This window comes from Scophthalmus maximus, chromosome 4 (assembly GCF_022379125.1).
Source record: "Scophthalmus maximus strain ysfricsl-2021 chromosome 4, ASM2237912v1, whole genome shotgun sequence".
NCBI lineage: Eukaryota > Metazoa > Chordata > Actinopteri > Pleuronectiformes > Scophthalmidae > Scophthalmus > Scophthalmus maximus.
Window position 1 is genome coordinate 11,701,568 of NC_061518.1, and position 20,763 is coordinate 11,722,330.

Consider the following 20,763-nt stretch of genomic DNA (forward strand, 5'->3'; position numbering starts at 1 on the left):
AGGGCTAAAAATGGAACCCGTTGCACGAGAGAAAGCCCTTTTTGTACTGATGTGTAAAGCAGGACACGTGTAGTATTCATTTAAATCCGTGTGGAGTGCATGCCTTTCCACTTACACTTGTAGTGGACTTTCTTCCAGAACATGCACTTACAAAAGCAGCTTATGGTCCATCGTGGTAGATACGCATCTTTGTAGATGAACCAAAAGCTCCTGTATCACACATTTTTGAAATGAGACTTATCTAAAACTATTGTTGTAGCCGATTAGATGGCAGAGATCACTGATTTCTCATTACTGCTACAACCACGCAGTGCGGTTTATGTGTGGAGGCTGAATTTGAACACAATGACAGATGAACAACCAATATGTTTAATAGTAATATTGCCCGATTTGGTGAGATCTGGACTTGTCCTGATAAGACCAAGGTCATCTGTTATAGGAGTGTCTGCATAGGAAATCAGCCCGAGCTCCCAGCAGACTCAGCAGGAAGGCTGAAGAGATGAGTTAATAGTCAACGCTCTGGTTTTAAAGTCTGTCTGCAGTCCTACTTGAGTTCCTCATTGCCTGTCCATGGGTGGAACAGAGGGAGAGAAGACGTGTTTGAGAGTGAGACTCGGGAGCAGGAGGACGGGAAGAAAGAGACGGAGCTGATGGCGAAAGAGAGACATAACAGAGAATGAGGATGTGTTCACGTGACACCTTCATCCGTCCCTTTCGCCTAATCATTTTCAAAATCATGTCCCCTGTGTAAAAGCACAGGTTTCACTTTTTATTCACACGCCAGAAATTCAAATTACCCACAGTGCTGCAGACTGGATCGACTACGTTAGTTAAGTGAATTTCCCCATGTGCCATTTTGGGTGAGCACGAGGAGCCGTCTCACCTACAGTTTGTGTCAGTCACAGCTGGCAATGACGAATTATTAAGGCGGATTTGACATGAAATGTTGGACGTAGTCACCCTCTACCTTTTCTCCACCCATTAGTCTCGGAGAGGGGTGCTTGACAGGGAGTGCCATCAGCTAGCATCAGCTCAGGCAGCACAGTCCTCTCCTCCCCCACAGATGCACCTTGGGCCTGCAGTGATCTCCTCCTCTCCTTTGTTCGGTGCATCTGTTCAGCGTCAGATGACAGCACTGATTAGCCTCACTCAGGGTCTTAATAAGACAACGGGAGTATAGCGCGGCAGCTCAAGGCGAATGCAGACCCACAAACACACCAAATCACCCAGTTGTAATCACTTCATGTCCAGCCGTTATGCTTACCCTTCTCCCTAACCCTCAGCCTAACTATGAGTCTGCCCTTAACCCTAATGAGGTCTGAAGAATGTTCTTCACTCCTGGTGATTTGTCCAGCTTTCCCAGTGTTGGCATTTCTGCTGTTCCTCCTGAAGTCCACACTGCATGCTTAGAGAGCCACTTATTTTTTTCCATTTCCTTTATCATGTCTGTAAATTTCACTTAGTGTCAACCTCTGGATCAGGCCCAGAGTTTTGTTAAGGGTGAATTCAGTGCTTTAATTTACACAGCGTGTAAATTTGAGAGTGTCCCAATCCTTTGTTTGCAAATACCAAGTGTTCACCAGAATTACAGTTTGAAAGTATCCTTTTAAGACTTTAAAGAGACTTTAAACATTAACATAGCAACCAGTTTTCTTTGTGAAGACGTGGTGGTGTAAATGTGTCCTGAACACTGTACAAACATCTTTCACCTGCTCACCACGGTGGCCATTCCACAGAGACAACGCTCAGCATGGCATGCTGTGTGTTGCAGGCCTGGTTGAGGGTGCGCTGCACTCGGGGCTGCAGAAGCATGTTAGGTTACACAAAAAGTGCCAAAAAATAACCACTGAAGATACACAACTGGCCAATCTGATATGTTTTGGTAGTTTATTAAATATGAATTAAACACGCCGGCTATGACCAGCACATGGAGCAGCATATGAGAAATAATTTAGTTATGTTTGTGTTGTTGTTTCTAGTCAGATGTGTGTGTTGGTGTGAGTGGGTGTGCAGCCTCGCTGCTCTGTAGGGCTTCGTTCCTGCAGGGTGAACTTCTCCCACTCGTCTTCTCCGTCTCCCCCACTGCCTCCTGGTGGATGCTCCTCACTCTGATGTGTGTGTCCCAGCCCACCTGTTCAGGCCTCATTACTGTCAGGCCTGTGTTAATAAATATCCAGGTGTAGAGCGCTCCTCGGTGCCTGTACTTCATCACCGAGGAGCTCAGTCTGCTGGGCGCGCCCTCCTCTCCTGCAGCAGGGCTGACAGGAACCATGATTACACTGTAAGCACTGTAGTTATTCACCTTCTGCCCAAACTCCGACACTGCACTCCATCTTACACACGGGCGCGGAGGCACACACTCATACAACGCTCATGCACATGTATATACATCTATACAGGAACACACACACACACACACACCCACTGACAAATACTTGCAGATATTTGCTCTTTCATTCCCATTATTTGTCCCCTTCCGTGCGAGCATGTATGCAAGCAACATGGATGATAATACTACACAGTGTTTGGTTACAGCGCCCTTGCTAAGTCATTATTAAAAAGAAGGTCCACAACACTAAGCAGGCAAATATTCATAAAAAAAATTTAAGATACAGTTAAATATTTGTCTAAAAGTTGTACCATCTAAAAGATAAAAGCTTGTGTATTTCATGCTTACAGCCTTCTGCTGCGGTATTGTTTGTTTGACAATTGACATGTGAACAACAAGCCACAGAAAAGTACTTTTCATTCTTTCTGTGACAAACTGAGCCACTATTCATTGTGTCATGAAGTCTCAACTCTGTTGAATGTTTCATTGAATTGTTTTCTCTGCTGGTTGTGTCTTCAGACGTTTGCTTTTGCACTCAGTTGCTTTGCATCGAGCCTTTCATCACCTGTCACCTGAACAGCTTTTTTAAACTAACAAAAGGTCCTTCACCACTGTCACTGTGTGTTATCAAGTAAGTTTTGTTTGTGATTGACTCTGTTGTTTTGAAGAATCTAGAATCAAGAAAGTGACGGCTAAATATAGATTTTTTTGTTTTTAAAGAAGTTACCACTGCACTATGACTGACTTGTCCACACTTTGACTTTTGGAAAAACAAGTCAGCAAAGCATTAAAATTATCAAGTCAAAATTCTAAACTATAAGTCATAGAACTAGATTTTAAATTCTTAATTAAAAGCTCTGAAAATGTTAATACTCATTTTTTCCATTGTTGTTGTTTGAAGAGGTGTGTTCACAACCTAAAGACAAATTTCTTCAAGTGAAAGTTCTTCGACATTTATATTCAGAAAATTCAAGAAGAGTAACTCCATAACACATGTTCAGTATTAGAATTACTTTTGTTTTTTAAACAAGGGGAGATTTTTGTGCTGTATTTCACTATTCCAGTTTTTATTCAAAATTCTAAAAACTCAACTCGACCACACAGTTCTCAGAATTAAAAACATATATGGAGGGAGAGGTAAAAATAAATCTACAGCGAATTCTTTAAACATTGCTGAAATTCACACACACACAAAAAACTCTCCCATATTTAATTTGGTTAGTTCAATCTTGGCAGCCCTTCAGTCACTCCATGGAAAGCTGATTCCCTTCCATCATTGTATGTATGCGGTCGGTGTGAATGGGTGAGTGGGTCAACCGGCCTGTGTGAGGGCTCTCATCTCAGCAGCTCCAAGCCGCGATGTCAGTGTCCAGGGGAACGACAGGGAGGACACAACCACTTGACTCTAGAGAAGCAATCCGACACTTTGGGGTTTAATGCACTGCCTTGGGTCTGAGCCACCGCAATTGGGTTTGATAGCCGTGTCATTATGAGAGGAGGCCGTCTGGAGGTCTTCAGTGGCTGGGGATTAGAGGGGAAGACGTGGAGACGGAAAAGAGGAGAGCCGGCAGTGGGAATCCGTCCTTTTGCTGTTTTGGATTTCTGACCTCCTCGACTCTCTGTAATCATCACACTATGACTGCGCTCCCTGATTTTCCCTTCACATAAAGAGAGCAGGCCTTGAGGAGACAATACTAGAGGTCACTCCCACATTGTGTTTCTGGGTTTGTTTTATACCAGACATTTTAATTTGCTGCCATGCACACAAGCACAATTTATATCTTCAACAACAGCTAATTAAGAGAATACCAAATGTCTGAAGCCTTTTCTCGTTTTAGTTTAATGTACTGTACCTCCCCCTCCCGTTACACTCTGTACTCAGTGTAAAATGGAGATAAATTTCAGCATAAATTTGAGAAGATCCGCGGACAAAAATAAAACAATAACAAAATATTCTGGCCAAAAATCTGACACTAATTAGCACACAATATTTTTTTTCCTGAATGATTTTCTTTAGCCAAACTCTTGGAGGAATAAGATATAACTTTTCCCACCCTGTTTACTCAACTCCTAAAAAACATAAAGTTCATACTGCTGAGTGAAAGCTCATAGTAGTCTGTGCTCATGTGTCTATGAGAGGCAAAGAGATGTGGAGAGTGAGAGTGAAGGAAGTCAACCTGTGATGGATGCGATGGCAGATGCTCGGGTAAGAGTTGTCATCAGCGTTCCCGGAGCCTTATGGAAGAGAGCCAGGTTCGAGGCTTTGATTGGGCCTGCTGTGGCTGTGCTGTTTGCCACAGCACAGCTTTGATTAGTGCCTCCATGAAAATGTATGCCCCACGCTCAAAGAAAACTGGGGGAGTAACTACCTGTCAGGAACTTCACAAACAAGGCTACTTAGACTACAGGGAACTGTATATTTTAGAGTCTAATATTCCCCGCCATTTCGTTTCATTTCGGGGGGGGGGGGGGCTTGTGAAATCCCTGCTGGTACCCCACCCCACTGCACCCTCGCAAAAGGTCCCCAGATATGGAGGAGGTACACCGCTATAGGCCCCCCACCCCCCACCCCTTCCCCCCAAAAAAAGGTGTTTGGAGAAGGCACTCGCTCAACCACACAACAAAGGCTCTCTGCCAGATGCTGTGAATACCAAAAAATCCCTGCATCACAAACACAAAATATATAAATTAATCAGAGTGCAGGTAAATAAATAAATAATGTATATGAGGAGCTAATTAAATGTGTTTATTCCTGTTATCATATGCTGCCCTCATTTCCACCACTTGAAGTCATGAATCATTAAGTGGCTGCTAAATTGGTCTCTGGGGCCGTCCTAGTGGCAGGGGGCGGTCAGATCCTGTCTGGCAGAAGGCAGGTGTGCAGCGGACGGACGGATGGCCTGTGCTCCTGTAGTCCTCGGACAGTGGCGCCTGACAGAGGGGAAGCAGGCATCATGCTGGGAGGTGAGTGGCCGGAGGAGAGCGTGTAGCAGAGCGGCTGACAGGACAGCACGTCACCGGGCCGGCTTCGCTTTGATTAATGAGGGCATTTGAAAGACAATTAGTGGGAGCAGATTTGCCTTCAACTACCTTATCAATCAGAACTCTTTTAATTCAATGTGTAGCACCCTCTGCACCAAAATGAGTGTGTAAGCATTGTGCACCAGGGCAGGGATAGCCTGCCAGTCAACAGGAGGTGGGAGAAGGAGGCCAATCCATAAAATACAAACAACAGTTCTACCGAGCCTTAAGAGACTTAAGATTGTTTTTGTTGTTGCACATGTAGCAGCCAATTCCTAAACTACATGTAAATATGAGATGATATATTTGTTTGGCATAAAGAATGCAGTAACTTCACTATACTGTGATACTTTTACCACACATGAATGAAATTATTATGTGACTGACATATATTTTCTCAATAGTGGCACTTGTGCATGCAGGTATTCATATAGGCATGTACTGTATCTAGGCCAATGCAACCCAGAACGAAAATTGATATTGGACAATTCTGCAAAGGCCTGGATTGCATTCAATAGCTGAGTTCATAATTACTACTTATTTATAGTGCATTGAATTTACTGTCCACCATGTAATGACTGTGTAAATGTATCCACTATATAATGCGCTCAGAAATTCAAATAGAACCATAAAATGGCATCCATTGTATGCCCACTACTTTCTGCCAACAATCCCGTAATGCAATCCGTCTCATTTAATAGATGCAAAAATTACTATCCAGGGGCCTCTGCAGCTGTGATCACGTAGAATGATAAGGGGCTCTATTTAAAGGATCTAAGTGCAGAGTCTAAAAGCACAGTGTGCAAGTGCAATTCGGGTTTGTCCACTTTTGATAGTTTAACAGTAGGAAAAAAGCTCACTGCTCCAGGACCAGGTGCATGGTTCAAAAGAGTTGTGTGTAGTCTCCTAATTAATCATGGGTGTGTTCTGGCTGTAACATGCAATAAACCACCAAAAAGCCTGGTGTTTGTGCACCTTAGCGTCACCTTACCTCATTTTAAGACCAACACGACCTTAGGCACTTCGGTGGGTTAGGTCAGTGCAGTTTCTCTCGTCAGTCTGATGGTAAATTTTCATGTTGCGTTACTCGCGCAAGTTTGGCAACAGGATATTTTGTGTTCACTCGCGTGAGTAACCCATGAATATCAACGCTAATTGACTTTTGCAACATTGCGACCAATGGCAACGAATGACGAATCACATTATTGGATCACGAATAACACGTTTCGCGCCGAGGCTTTGTCTTGACTTTGTATTTAATTTCATTGCACAAAAAATTCACTTCGTGTTTGGTGTGAACTCACCATGTTACTAACAAAAACAATTGCGTTGAGTCTACCACCGCTTTTCCCCAAGTGTAATAAAGGGCCCCAGTGAGCAAGACTCCGTTGTCTCAAATTGATTGTTTTTTTGATAGTTGTAATTAATGAACAGGGGGTTCACAACAGGCCAATAATAACTTGATTTACTATCCAATACCAGCGTCTTTTTTCCGATTGTTTCAACTTAAACAATTCTGATGACATGCTAGTTACTTAATGGGAAAGAGGAAAGACAATTCAGTTAAACTACCAACATTTGTAGAGAAAACTGCTCACACCAAATGTTAGCAAAATAACTACTTAATGGCCTCAACCAGGTTTCTAAGCTTTTATGTTACAGTTATACCAGCTGGGACTTTCTCAACCAGGCCACAGTCTTATGTGACCAACATATTGATCTGTTGCATAAACCAGTTCAGACAGTCTTACAGAAATCTGAGAGAAAAAACTCCTACCCAGTTTCATCAAAGCACATTTTACTAGTTTCTGACAGGCCAATATCCATGAGATATTTTTCCAAGTTCAAGACAGCTCAGAAAAGTGCTCAACAAACATACATATTAAAAGTTCACTTCAGTGCTGCAGCATTTCATCTTGTTCTATACAGTGACCTTCTTGCACAATTACACTTGTCAATCATTTGAACTCAAATTATTTGAACCACTGGAGAAATGATGTACATCTGCCAGTGTGCTTAAAAGGCTGAAAGATGTGTTTTCATAAATCTGGAAACAAGCAAGTGAGGAAGTGTCTATTGATCCAAATGCCTGTAAATAAAACAGGGGCAATGGGCAAAAAGAAACAAAACAACTCTTGCGAGGAACAACACAGGGAGAAAGGAAAATCAATAGGTTCCCTCACTGGTGGGTCTTCTCTGGTCAGACTATTCTCTGTGGGTTAGGTTGTCTGCAGGCGGTAAGCAGAGCACATAGTCAACATCCTCTTCATTTCCAAATGTCTTTTATTATGTGGCTCTACAGAGAATGCAGCTCATGTGCATTAGACCCTACATGAAAAAAAGTACACAGTTGTTTGGTTGGGAGTTAATCTCACAAACATTAAATAGCAGTGAGACAAAATTAAATTATAAAACAGGCTCAAGTGATCATATTTTCAAATTTTAAAGGGGCACTGCACAAATTGTACATGTCAAAGTCAATTTATGAGCAGCACAGCCTGTGAAAACCTAACCCTAACCCTCCAGTGGCTCCAGGGGAGCTTTGTCAAGTTTTAGAAAATTACTCGAGTGAGTTGTTACTCATTTTATCCATGTTCAGAGAGGGTCAAAAGTTAACAGACACTATTAGCAAGCATAATGGCAATTGTAAAATCCAGTGTAGGAACCAAAAGCCAGGATGTTTTGGCATCTGCACCATTGACTTTAACCTCTTTTTTTAAAAATCAGTCAGTAGCAGTCATTGGAAGTTCAATAATACATATCTGAAGTACCCCTTTGGCAGTGAATGGTTGTCCGCAGTTGTCCAAAATTGGTTTATTAAAGTACAGATCATGAGAAGAATATGTAGAAGGATGCTTCAATTGATTTAGAAAATGTATTGGCATTGTGTTTCTGGCCATCTGACAAATTTTAGTCCAATATTCCCTCCTTTTTCAGGTCTAGTTTTGGTCTCCACCAACCCTGAGGGAAATATCTGGCACCAAATGCTCCAATCTGTTCAAACGCTGTAGTCTCTAACTGTCTGTTGTTTGGTGCATTAGCAGGTAGTGAACAGTAGAACAGCTGCACACTGTGGCTGAAAACAGCTGATTAGAGTGTAGAGAGTGGACAAAAACAGCCCAGTTATAAAAGTAAAACATGGAGTCAAAACTGGATGTTCTGTGGGTTGCGTTCTACAAGAGAAACATCATGTGACATTATCCATTGTTAAAATAGAAGTATTGATAAAAAACCCTCTCAGTCGGGCCCATCTTTGGTCAATTGCTGTTTTTCTACTCTAGATATCTGCAGTTACAAGCAAATGTATACATATTTATTTATTTTTCATTCTGATTGAAATCCTTTTGGAGAAGGGGACTCATAGAGCACAAACCTCCACCAAGGCTGAGCAATCACCCACCTATATGCTATTTCACCTTCAAAATATTCCTGGGCAATATTCCTTCTCACAATTGTATCATCTGTTACCATGGCCAAGACGACCGACCTTGATTTGAAAAAAAAATTATTAATGTAAACCCGTCGATAACTTTGTGAGGAACCCTGCTAACAAACAAAGAGACAAAGTGAGCCAGTCACAGAGTGTCCTTGGCGGAGGTAATGAAGATTTTCGATTAACTGTTTACATGTCAGGCTGCACAGTGGTAGTGGTTAGCGCTCTCACCTCACAGCAAGAAGGTTCTTGGTTCGCATCCCGGTTTGTACCAACCAACCAACCAACCAGGGCCTTTCAGTGTGGAGTCCGGCTTCCTTGCACATGCAGTCCAAAGACATGCGTAATAAATGAGGGTGTGAATGTGTGTGTGAATGGTTGTTTGTCTCTGTGTGTTGGCCCTGCGATACATTGGCGACTTGTCCAGGGTGTTCCCCCGCCTCTCACCCAAAGGTCAGCTGGGATTGAGGTGCATGTGAATGTACTTACTGTCAGTGGGGAAATAATGCTAGGAATAAAAATGAATATTCTTGAATTAGAAGAAAATAAATGCAATGAAAACAATGCATTATAAAGCCTTTTCATTTTTACATTGGGTCTCTGTTGAATACAGGAACATGAGATGCCATAGTGGCATGCGGACGTAGAGTATAGAATGTGAAGAAATGACGTCCAAACATATCTAACTTCTCTTTCCAATGGCCCATCTGATGTGTTTGGCTCCATTGTGGTTAAAACCAGGCCAGTGGTGGACAATCAGCTCCGCCTGCCTCCTCTCCTTGTTCCAGCTTAGTGGGCAATGAGAAATACTGCCTGCCGCCCTCCTTTTCCCATTAGCTGGTTTATTTCACGGGAAATTTACTTCCTGCTTGCTGTAATTGGTATGTAGGCACCTCCTGATGTGGGCATTAGGATTTTTAATACAATCTTTTACACAGGTGAGAATGTGCATATATTACCCTTTCAGTTGCATATTATTTGATTGTCATTCACTATTATTTACCCACACACTGTGTGAAACAAAGTTGAAGATTGTGGCTAATGTTATTAGTTAAATACAAGTGAGCATAACATTGTTTCCACACCCTTACTGCACAATGGTGATAATAACGTCATCTGAAGACTTGGAAACTTTGGTGTGATTTTTTTGTTTATTTCCAAGCTCTGAAATGGAATCAAGTCCACAAAAGCAGGAAGGTTCGCATTTTTCCCCCTAAAAAGACAGCTGCTGTTTAAATATCAGCATTAGCAGACTTGTTTTGAAAGGCAGCACATTAAGTCAGGAAAACCGAGAGACAATGATTTATTTTTCTTGTCTCTTGTTCCTGGCGACTTAGTCTCTGTGCTGACACTGGCCTGAATTCACAACCGAATTGGCACCAGCCATAGGGCCACTTTCACCATGTTTCCAAGAATCTTTTTCCCATGTAGCAAGAAAAAAAAGTTAATCTTACCTCCAGGTAATTATCTCCGCCTTTGCCCTTTTAATTCATAGTATTTCTAGGGGTTTAGTTACTGCAAATTGGTTGCCAATTGTGTGTTTGGAATTCAAGACACATGCAGTATTGAATGGTGAAATTGCAGCAAGTCTTTCTCCAGCAGAGGCCAGAGCTGGGTGCCATAATGATATTCATTTTCAAACAGGAGAACATTCTAATGGGCAATTAAGATGATCAAGCCTGCCAAGATACACGTGAAGAAACGGAGTGCTGGTGCCAGTGATTACATGTCCTCCGCCCCTGCCTCCTTCCTGTGCTGGCCCGAGCTTTGTCTTATGTGTGTGCATGAGTAGCAGGGAGGGAAAGAGGGAAAAGGCTCCAAAAGCACAATATAATTGAACTTTCCACATTATTTCTCACTAATATGTGCTGCCACTTGGTCTCATTAGCGGAATGATGTGCTCTGCCATTCTGGAATGAACTCTTTGCCCGAGTAATTAAGGCTCCTAAAGTTTCTAGTCCTTTGTTTAAAGAATTCGTCCTTGTGCTCTCCATGCCCCATCAGCTGCCTAATTAGCAGGGCCTTTGTGTGATTAAAAATTCTCACAGAGATTCCGTTGGATATTTTCCTCTGTTAATGAGTGTTTGTGGACAGCTGGGAACGGGCGCGGGCTCCCTCCTCGTAGGACCTCCTGTGCATTGGGCAGACCTCTGTCAGGGCCCGAGAGTGAGAGCTGTCATTTCCGTAATGGGGATGGAAATTGGTCAAAACCTACCAAAGCCCCCGCAGGAATGGAAATGCCTTGAAATATAAATGAGGGTGAATATTCATATTTCTCCCACTTTGATTTTTTTTTTTTTTTAAAGTGCTGAGTATTTATATAAATGTCGGTCAGTAAAAGCAGCATTAGGAACTCTGAATGTGCGTCTGCCCATTAATGCAGCCCATGGCTTCATTTGCCATTATCCTCAGGTTCTTTTTCCTTCTAAAGTTGGGGTCACCCTCCCCACTGAGAACCGTGCACTGGAGGTTTTTCCTTTTGTTACTATTCTCCCACTTAGTGAGTGCGAGAGAAAGCCCTGAAAGAGCAAGAAAGACATTTAATGAAGCCCACTCGGAAGTAAGGTAAGCAAGGGTCAAATCCAAATGAAACGAACAAGCCTATGTGTACAGCTGGAGGACAGCAGAAATCCAGAGGGAGAAAAGGAGCGACGATGTACGGAAAAGGCCTGGACAAGAAGTAGTCCACGTTGGTTTCGCTGCCTGGGACAGATTCCCTTCAGACCTGCAGTCATGTCCTGGCCTCCGCTCTGTGTTCATTTGTCTCACGTTCCAAAGAAAAAAATGTCACAGCACTTGATAATACATTACCTCATATTTATATTTCAATAAATCTTTTTCACATGGAAGATCTGCTGAGTGTCCACTGCTGTGCCGGATGTGCGAACCTCGCTTTGGTGAGGGACAATCAAAGTAACGATACTACGACTTGACTTGCCCATGGAGAAACTGTTGAACCCAGTGAACGGATGACCAGATTTCTTCTTTTGAAAACATCATTATAAACACAGACGGGCGTAGATGGGCTAATTATATTTCCTTTTTTGAAATGGACCTCCAGAGAAAACGATGGTTATCTAATAGAAGAATTTACACCTAAAAGGGCATATTTAGCTTTTAAAATAAATTCTATTCAAGTTCTGCAAGAACAAAGCATACTGAAATAAGTATTAACCTCTTTGCAGCATGATTGTCAGAATCATGGTGGACGGTCTGAAGTATCCACGGTGAAGGTTAAAGAGATTAGATCGATTATCAAATAATAAATCAGTCAGTGATGATTTCCTGTCTGCTGGTCTCACGTTTGGGCCTTGTCTCCTCTCTGTCTTATCTTGTGCCATTTGCATGTTTCTTGATCTATAAACGTCGTTTGATGTGTTAACTTCCCTCTCAACACAGATAGTCTGGCGTGTTTGTGAGTGTACCTGTAGAACTCTTCACAGGAATCGTTCCAAAGTTAAAAGTTTGTCCTCTTTGGATGGAGCTAAATTTCCTGGATGCATGGAGCCCTGGGTAATTTGTTTGTTTTTAATTAAAATCTAATGTAGCTCTCTCAGGGCCTGGCAACTCTGCAGCTCTGCCCAGTGACTGGGGGATATTTAATAAGCTGCAGTGCTGAAAAGTTGTTTCATTAGGTGTGAAAAGGGCTGATAACTCAATAGCCAACAGCCAAACATCCTCTCTGTGTCGGTTTCCTGCCTCTTTAATCTGTTTTTCATTCTGCCTGGCATGCGGTAGCAGTACAGGGGACTTCACAAAAAGGAAAAGACATTCATCACCATCGGGCCTCCAACAAACCAGGGTGACAGAGCGAGGAAGCCAGTTTGGCTGAGGAAGGAGACGATCAGACTGCACAACAGCTCAAAGCACCTTATTTGAACTTGAGTATACTTTTATGTTTCATGCGCATGTATAACTGTGTGTTCATCTGGACATTTAGTTGTAGGAGTGTAACCATCAATTCGAATGACACAAATCTCCCATAGCCTTGCATAACAAGTTTGGCTCATTTTTTAAATTCATTTCATTTATCAAATGTAGAGTTTGAGCTATCGTACTTCAAAACAAGTATTATTACCGTATTAGTTTTAAAACTATCTACTACCTTTTTCAAATCCAGGGCTCCAATAGCTGCTAATAACTTACTGTAGACTCTCTTGAGGAGTTTTCCATCTTAAGACACTGAACCTTTTTTACCCAAATCCAATCACTTTTGTGAATTGTGCAGTTAATGCAACATGGACCAATTGATTATTTTTATTTTATTTTTTCCCCAAGAAATCTGATCCCATTAACCTGATTTGTTTTGGGGGATATGAATGTGCCCAACATTGAGCTGTATGAGTCAAATTTCCCTTCCCAAAATATGATGTCGAGGCAAATGTTTAAAAACTGGAACAATGGATTTTTTATTTTTTTTAAGTTTTTCCAGGCCTCTGGTAATTATTTTTACTCTCTGTTTTTCCACTTATCTTCACAAAGAACTTTAGTGCTCTGCATGACCCGGGTTATCACTTGGATCTTGTGATGCCTTGAGTTTTGTCTCTGCCGAGTGATAGGAAATCATAGAGGCATTTATGAAACCCCACACGCTGCAGACGTCTAATGAACACCACCGGTATGTGCACACACATCACTCCTCGTCTGATGAGTTGCCGCTCTGTGTTGAGGCAATATAATATTCTGGGCATGTCAGGTGAAAATCCACCGCAGACTATTTTCCTCTACCTGAAAACATATGACAGGCCAAGTATCTAGCAGGCTCTTTTTTACATACTGAACAGATAACATAGTCCCTAATTTGCCTTCGGAGATCTGTGGCATAGTTGAGTGCCCCCCCCCCCCCCCCCCCCCCCATCACTCCTCACTTCAGGGAGGACTCCTGAAGCTCTTAAAGTAATAAGGCGACAAGTATGCCTTCACGTGCCGAACTACATCAAGGCCACTAATCCTTGTAGATTGAAGCCGCCCACTGATTTGGATTGCCATTATGTGTTTCATAAACGTTGCACTCTGAGGTTTTTTATATTCAGAAAATGTGGAGAGGTGGAATAGACGGTGTAAATGGTCCTTTCATTACCGTTCAATCCTCTGTATGCAGCGTTTAAACAGGGCAACGTGGATCTGCTCACTCAGTGGATCTGTTCCACCTGAGATGAAAGGCTATTTACATCCGGCAGTGATGATGATGGCTGTGGGAGCCGGTGTCGTTCCAGGCGACCGAGTCACCCCCCCCCCCACTGTCATTTGGCAGGCTTTAAGGAGCACAATGTTAAAGCTCTTCAGACATTGTGACCATCACGCCTAATTGACCAGAGGGCTGCGCCTTAGGTGAAACAGAAGTGTAACAACTGAAGAAATGTCCTCTGCAGCTTGACGTGCAGACAAATCACAGGTCACCACGTTATATATCGGGAGCCATATAATTGTCTAATTGAGATAAACCGAGCCTGATCTTTCAACGCGCAAACACTATCTTTAAATGTGTGAACTATAGGAAACTGGACCACGAGAGTCACTGAAAAGCCGGGAGCAAGGGTTTTTTTCCCTCTCCTTTTCTTGTCCTTCTCATTCTTATTTCATTCGGGGGTTGATAAGTTGATCGCTGATAAATGTTATTCATTTGAGTGAGTAAGCCAATTAAAAAGGGGGTTTTATCTAATTTGATAGTTAGACATAATTTGCAAGAGTTTAGACTGAAAAGTCTCAGTTAATAGTGTGGATTAATTTAATTTTCCACTTTTTTTTCTGGAGTATTGGATTCAAAGGATTGAAACTTTGTCTCCCAATTGCACCACTCTATTGGACTATTTAATTAGCCGTTTTTTCTACTCAGACATGTGCATAAAGCAAAATCCGATATCCCAGAAAATAAATGAATAATTAAAATAAATGTATGCTTAAAGGCAATTAAACCAGTAACTGCTCTAGCAACTACATTAGTGCCACTTATTCTGGTAAATGTGTCAGTGAGGAAATGTAATTGTGCACAACACTGTTACCGACTTGAGGTCTTGCAGGTGGAAACGGCTACACTTCAAACTTGAAGTCAGAAAAATGGAGCAACTGAAGCAGACTCCTCTATTTCTCATGAATAAGGTCACTTATCAGTGAATGTAATGTCACCAAGTTCTCTTCATCAATTCAATAACTGCACGAAAGTGGGGAAAAAATAGTTGGGTCATTTCTTTGTAATACACCCCTGGGCTTTTTATTATGACTTCATTTCCGTTGTAATATTGGAACGTCTCTATAATTGTAAAAGTGTAATAGACTCTAATATAATTTCATTTTGAACCCTGAATGGTCCATGCCATCTCTGCTCAATTTGAGTAGAATAATGATTTTTAATGTCCACACATGGCTTCCTGTGACCTTATTCAATCTCTGGGCTGATCAGGAAATATATTGATTCAATTACAGTGCTGATGACAAGCGAACAAGGGAGAGGAGGGAAAAAAGGTCAGCATTTATTTGAAAATGTAAATCTTAACAATGTCTTTTGGGTTTGCTGGAGAGAAAAAAAGCCATTATCAAATGCCATTTGGCTCCTGTGGCATGTAGCCCTCTGCCTTTTTCTCCCACACCAATGGGAATAGTTAGAATATTTAGGATATCCTCAGTGGATTTTTTTTCCTTTGTCAGCAAGTGAGTTATATTCTTTGCATGTGCCTTTATTTTCCCTATTTGCTATGATTGTGTAGAATATAATGGCTCACATTATTTCTTTAACATTGCAATTGGCCTTTTGGAAATGTCCTAATGACCTTGAGGTAATGACTTTCCGATGCTTTTGTATGTGCCACACACTTCTTTTGCTGCATAAGCTGCTCTATAAGTAAATTAGCCCGCGTCTCTACTCAAACACTGAACAAAGCTCTCGGATTCATTCCTCCTCAAAATTACATGCACACCACACCGGGCTCGACTAATTATTTGTTTGGTCATTAAAAACTCATTAAATTTAAATTGTTCATTTGCATACCACTGTGTGTTGCATCATAAATTATTAATTGAAGATAAATAAATGAATTCAATTAGGAAAAATAAGTAATGTAACATATGCACCGGGAGATCTAGTGCTTGTCTTTGTTTTGACATTGAGATATATTGTGCTACGGCTCCTTTTCCAATTGTTTGGATAAAAAAGCCGGTGCATAAAAAGGGATCCGTGTTAAAAGGGAATACTTTCACAAAATGTGAATTCCAGAGAGGAGAATTGAGGTGATGATCACAGCTCCACGGCCAACATGAACATACGGGTAAATTATTTCTACAGGAAAAAAAGTGGAAAATATTTTCCTCTCTTCTGTTTTACAGTTCACTGATTAACCCCCCCCCCCTCCTGCTGTCGCTGTTTGGCTTTGATGAATTTGAATAAACTGACATTTTCTCTTACTGACAAATATTCAAGCAATCCAGCCAAAGAGGCAATTTTTCCTTAACCCGACTCATAGCCTCACATCTGTATGTGTTTTGTGGTTGGATCATCTTGTGTCAAGGCTCGAATAATATTCCATCTCATTGCAAACAATTATACTTCAACCCAACTCTTGTGCTTCCCCTTTGTGTAGTTTTTTTTTGTTTTTTTTTTTCCCCTTCGGTAACGATGTTGTTGCTCTTGTTGTTTCAGTTATTTTATATGCCCACTGTTTTCCAGTTGCAGGGATTGGTAAATGTTCACCCTTTTTCAAATCACTTCATTAATTAAATGGGATTGGGAAAGGTTCTGAGCTAATGGATTAGACTGGGGATGGCTGGTTCAGGCCTTTTACCAGAGGTCACATTTCATTTGCTGCCTATGTCAAGCGACCAGCAGCAGGGCCTCAGAGGCAATCTAATCAATGTCTGCGTGCCGTAGCCCTTGAATGAATCCATTAAAGTTATGTGGATGCATCCTGCACAGAGAGAAAAAAAGTCTCCTGATACCTCTGATAGAAATTAGCCATGAATTAGGAGAGAGGCTGGGCTCATTTTGGATGCCAGCCAGAGCAGAATTAATAGGCCATCAGAGCCTCTTGTGTGTTAAATCCCATTTGTTCGCCCATGGTTTATGAAAGCTCCTCCTCTGTTGCTCCAGGCTTGGCGTGAGACCCCTGAACACCCACCACAAAACTTCCCTCATTAAATAAAGTTCTGGGTGGAGACGAGGCAGCGAGGACTGCAGATCGCAGGCAGAGCTGTAGTTAAGGCCGCCGCCGCTGGAGATGATGATTCTGAGGGGCCGGGTTGAGCTGGGGGTGTGATTGCTTTTGGGGTTTGGATGGGCTTAGTCTCTGGCCACGAGTGGAGCTAAGAGGACTTTAGCGGCACACAGGGGGGACGATAGTCACGTGGGCCTCTTCAGCACCAACCTTATCTCAGCAGTGTCCACTAATCCCACAAATTGATCCTCAGTGTTTCTGTGTTTAAGTGGAGGGAAAGCTCTGGCCAAATCTCTTTGGAAAGGGTGTCTGAAATGTCTAAACCTATCAGAGGCTGCGGTTTCATCTGCGCAATTTTTCAAGCACTTTGCGGCACATATTCATTATTTTCTGTATGCCTGAGAACCCGAAGCGTCGTGTGAGATAATTACTGGACATATACTTTACTCTAAGAGTAACAGCTTTTGGCACGCCTGACTCACACAGTCGAGAAGTCGGTGCTCGTGAGTTTCTTGTGTAGAACAAACTTGCGTTCCACTGTACAATTATCTTCATTGTTGTCCAGTGTTCGAACAGTATATATAGTGTTTCATGTTTGTCAGCTTCAGTTGGACCAGTTAGTCAAAAGATAATTGAAGGACTTTAAGTATATCACCTTCAAATCAGTGTAACAGACATAGACTGTATCTTAAAATGATCGTAGTCACTGTGGCTAGAAAATGAAACTAACGCGGAAGTGCCTGGAAACTGTGTTCTCTGGAATGACCAGCAGAGGGCGACCCACCGGTTGCAAAACGAAGTCCATGAGAAAATGACTCTACTTTTCACTTGATTCAGTCAGTAAACGTTTTCCTTAGTTTGGTCTCAATCGCTAGTTTCAAGTCTTCTTCAATATACAACATGATGTTCTATTTTGTTAAAAGTACCTTTAAGAATCTTTTAAACTTTAAACTTTGGAGGCTGAATGGACTCTGAGGAGAATAGCTTCTCTTTGGAGATCTTGCTGCCTCATTTGAGCGAGAGTATGCAAGGAAAGCACCGGCTCACCTTGACCAAACGCAGCGATAACCTCCAAATGAACCGGTCCCGCCCAAAACAAGCAACCAACCAAACTAACACAGAGATGTGCTCCTCAGAGGGGAGGCCTCGAACGGCTGCGGCACAGAGAAGTTTGCATACTGAACCCACTGGAGGGCCATTACAGCTCAACCGTTCTTTTCACTGCGCCGATAAACAACAATTCCCAGAGTCCCAGGGTCTTCCATTGTCCGAATTTACATGAGGTTTTGGGGCTTCGGCGCATGTGAGCGATAGAGGTCGAAGCCAGTGTGTATTCACAAACACACGCAGCATAAGGAGAATGGTAAGCATAATAACTTTCCCCCAAATCTCGCAAACATTTGGAAAATTGCCTGAATGCACAAACGCAGCTGAACATGCTGTATTCTTGCCTGCTGAAACATGCATTTAGCATGTCCACAAACAAAAGCTTTCATTCTCATGCTGTTATAGACACACCATATGTTAATGAGATCTAAAATGGCTCTCATGCTTTGCCCTCTTCCTGCAGTGCCAGAGTCACGCATCATTGTCAGCAGCCAGCAAAACAAGATGAAATAAAATTCTAAGCCGTCCTGGCAGTCAAGGACACCATTCCCTCACCGTAATAGCCTGTATCGCCGAGCCACTCCATGTGTAGCTTTTCTTCATTGCTCTGGGCTTTTATTCCTGGCAATAAGCTCTTTATCACTCCTCAACACAATTCATTTAAAACCACCGTCAAGAAGCAATCAAACCTTAAGTAAGAGGATTCAAAGTCAGTGTGTTATTGTTAAGCAAAGTAGCATTACTTCATTTCCATAATGCACCCAGACAGAGATGTCACATAGGTAATAATAAAGAACAGTACACAAGTAAATAAACAGTTAATATCTTTTTCTCATTTTTGGGGGGCTCTCTAAATTTAAATGCATTACTTTATCCACTCCAGTTGTCTCGTCTCCTCTTCTTTTTTTTTTGCCTTTGCCTCCCTTTCTGCCTGCAGAATGACATCATGTTTGGGTTAGTTGTCTTTCTGCCTCAGACACCTATGATTTAGCAATTCTTGACATATCCATTACACCTCACAGATTGGCTGTTCTCCTTTCCCCGTGTCGTGGAAACCTATAGAAATGACATGTACCCTTCCATTCCTTTCCCCCCTCAGATGTCCTCAATTCACAGGTGGCGCATTTAGAAAGAAGTGGATTCTAATTTCAGGAGCGTTGCCTTACTATTAACTATAGCTACAGGACGGACATCAATCTTGACAAGGTCTTTTTGAACCACATCTAAAAATGCAATATTAGTGTGTATTTTTCACCTGCTCTCCACAGCCTGACCGTAGATAGGCATCCTGACGCTGGTTTCACGATATACTATCTGCATTATTTTTGTCTCTGTTGCAGTGTTTTTGAAATGACTCACACGCCGTCATTATGTATCTTTTACATGTTGATTGCTTAGGTAGGATAACCCGTGTCTTCTCTTGTGCAGCAGTAATATTATCCATTTTCAAAGATTATGAGATCAAGGTCATCATCACCACAATCACCTTCATCCTCCCCCAAATGTTAACTTTACTGTTTAACCGGCCTCAGCTTCCACCTGCAGCACCTCCGTCCTCTTTCCCTGATGTTCGCTTGTGGCCTGATCTTGATCCACGTGTATTTGCACTTCTATTGAATCTGGAATTGTACATGCCTGACCATCAACATGAATCGATCCAAAGTGGGGGGAAGTTCATCAGGCAGCAACTGCATCAACCTATGAATGGATTATTAAAACCACATGGCCGCACTAATTAGTCTAGTAACCAAATTAATTACAATGTGATTTGTTTTGGGTATTCCTGGGTCTAAACCTAAACCACACTACATTGATTTAACAAATATTTTCCATAGATTATATTTAATCAATGATGAAAGTAATCATTATAATAATTTGTATAAATGATCTCTTTAGATATCAAAGCCTCAAGCTGGCTACCATCACGTTAACACTATTTGTTTTTGAATAAATGAGATGACTGGTGAAGGGCCTATCAAGCTGGATTGTGACCTTTGATGTCATCAGTGGTTATTTCAAACAGGGTTAACATGGTAACAGCGAGCTCTCTGTCGATTTTCCCGGAGATCCAGTCATCCAAAAATCTTTACGTTCGACACCGCACGTCCTTGAAGCCACGGCAACACACCCGCGAAGTTGATCAGATCAGCTGTTGTTGAGAGAAGTGAGATTCCACCGTTCATACTTAGATGAGGTGTTATACTCCACAAACACATTTTACAGCTTATTAGTTTCTAGTCATTATTGAATAGCCCAATAAGTGGTAGTGTTTGTTAAACACGGTTTTAAGTATGATGGTTTAATTCCATGTCCACTGTTCCCTCCCTCCAGTGCTTTCTATTTAATACACCAACTTCATCACCAGGGAGATTAAGGCTAATGCCTAAAGGAGCACAGCCCAAAACTGAAAAGAATTAACTGTAATTAGCGCACTAACAAATGGTTAATGTGATGGCAATTGTTATATTTTTATTATGTGACCTGTAATCTCACTCTCGAGAACCTCATTTAAAATCATAGTGAAAATGGGGGTACACAGTTATTTTATCATCTAACATTTCAATTTGGTAAAATCCATATATCAGGTAAATGCAGGGCTTTTTGTCTTCTTCTATCACAGCTCTGCTGTGTTCTCACCAGGCTCTTTGCCTTTAATGCTACATCCTTTAGTAGATGTGACACAACCGTGCTGTAGACAGGTACGCCAAGTGTACATCAAGCAACGCCAC

General features: G+C 41.9%; 1 long non-coding RNA gene across 3 annotated transcripts in view; it reads left to right on the top strand.

The window, feature by feature from the left end:
- The window catches only part of LOC124849927, a 151,267-nt gene that overhangs the window by 122,658 nt on the left and 7,846 nt on the right, over positions 1 to 20,763 (top strand). For 2 of the 3 annotated variants that reach the window (XR_007030618.1, XR_007030620.1), the window contains exon 3: positions 12,522 to 13,401. This is a non-coding gene — a long non-coding RNA (uncharacterized LOC124849927). The remainder of the gene's footprint in view (positions 1 to 12,521; positions 13,402 to 20,763) is intronic. The other variant, XR_007030619.1, reaches the window with a different exon arrangement.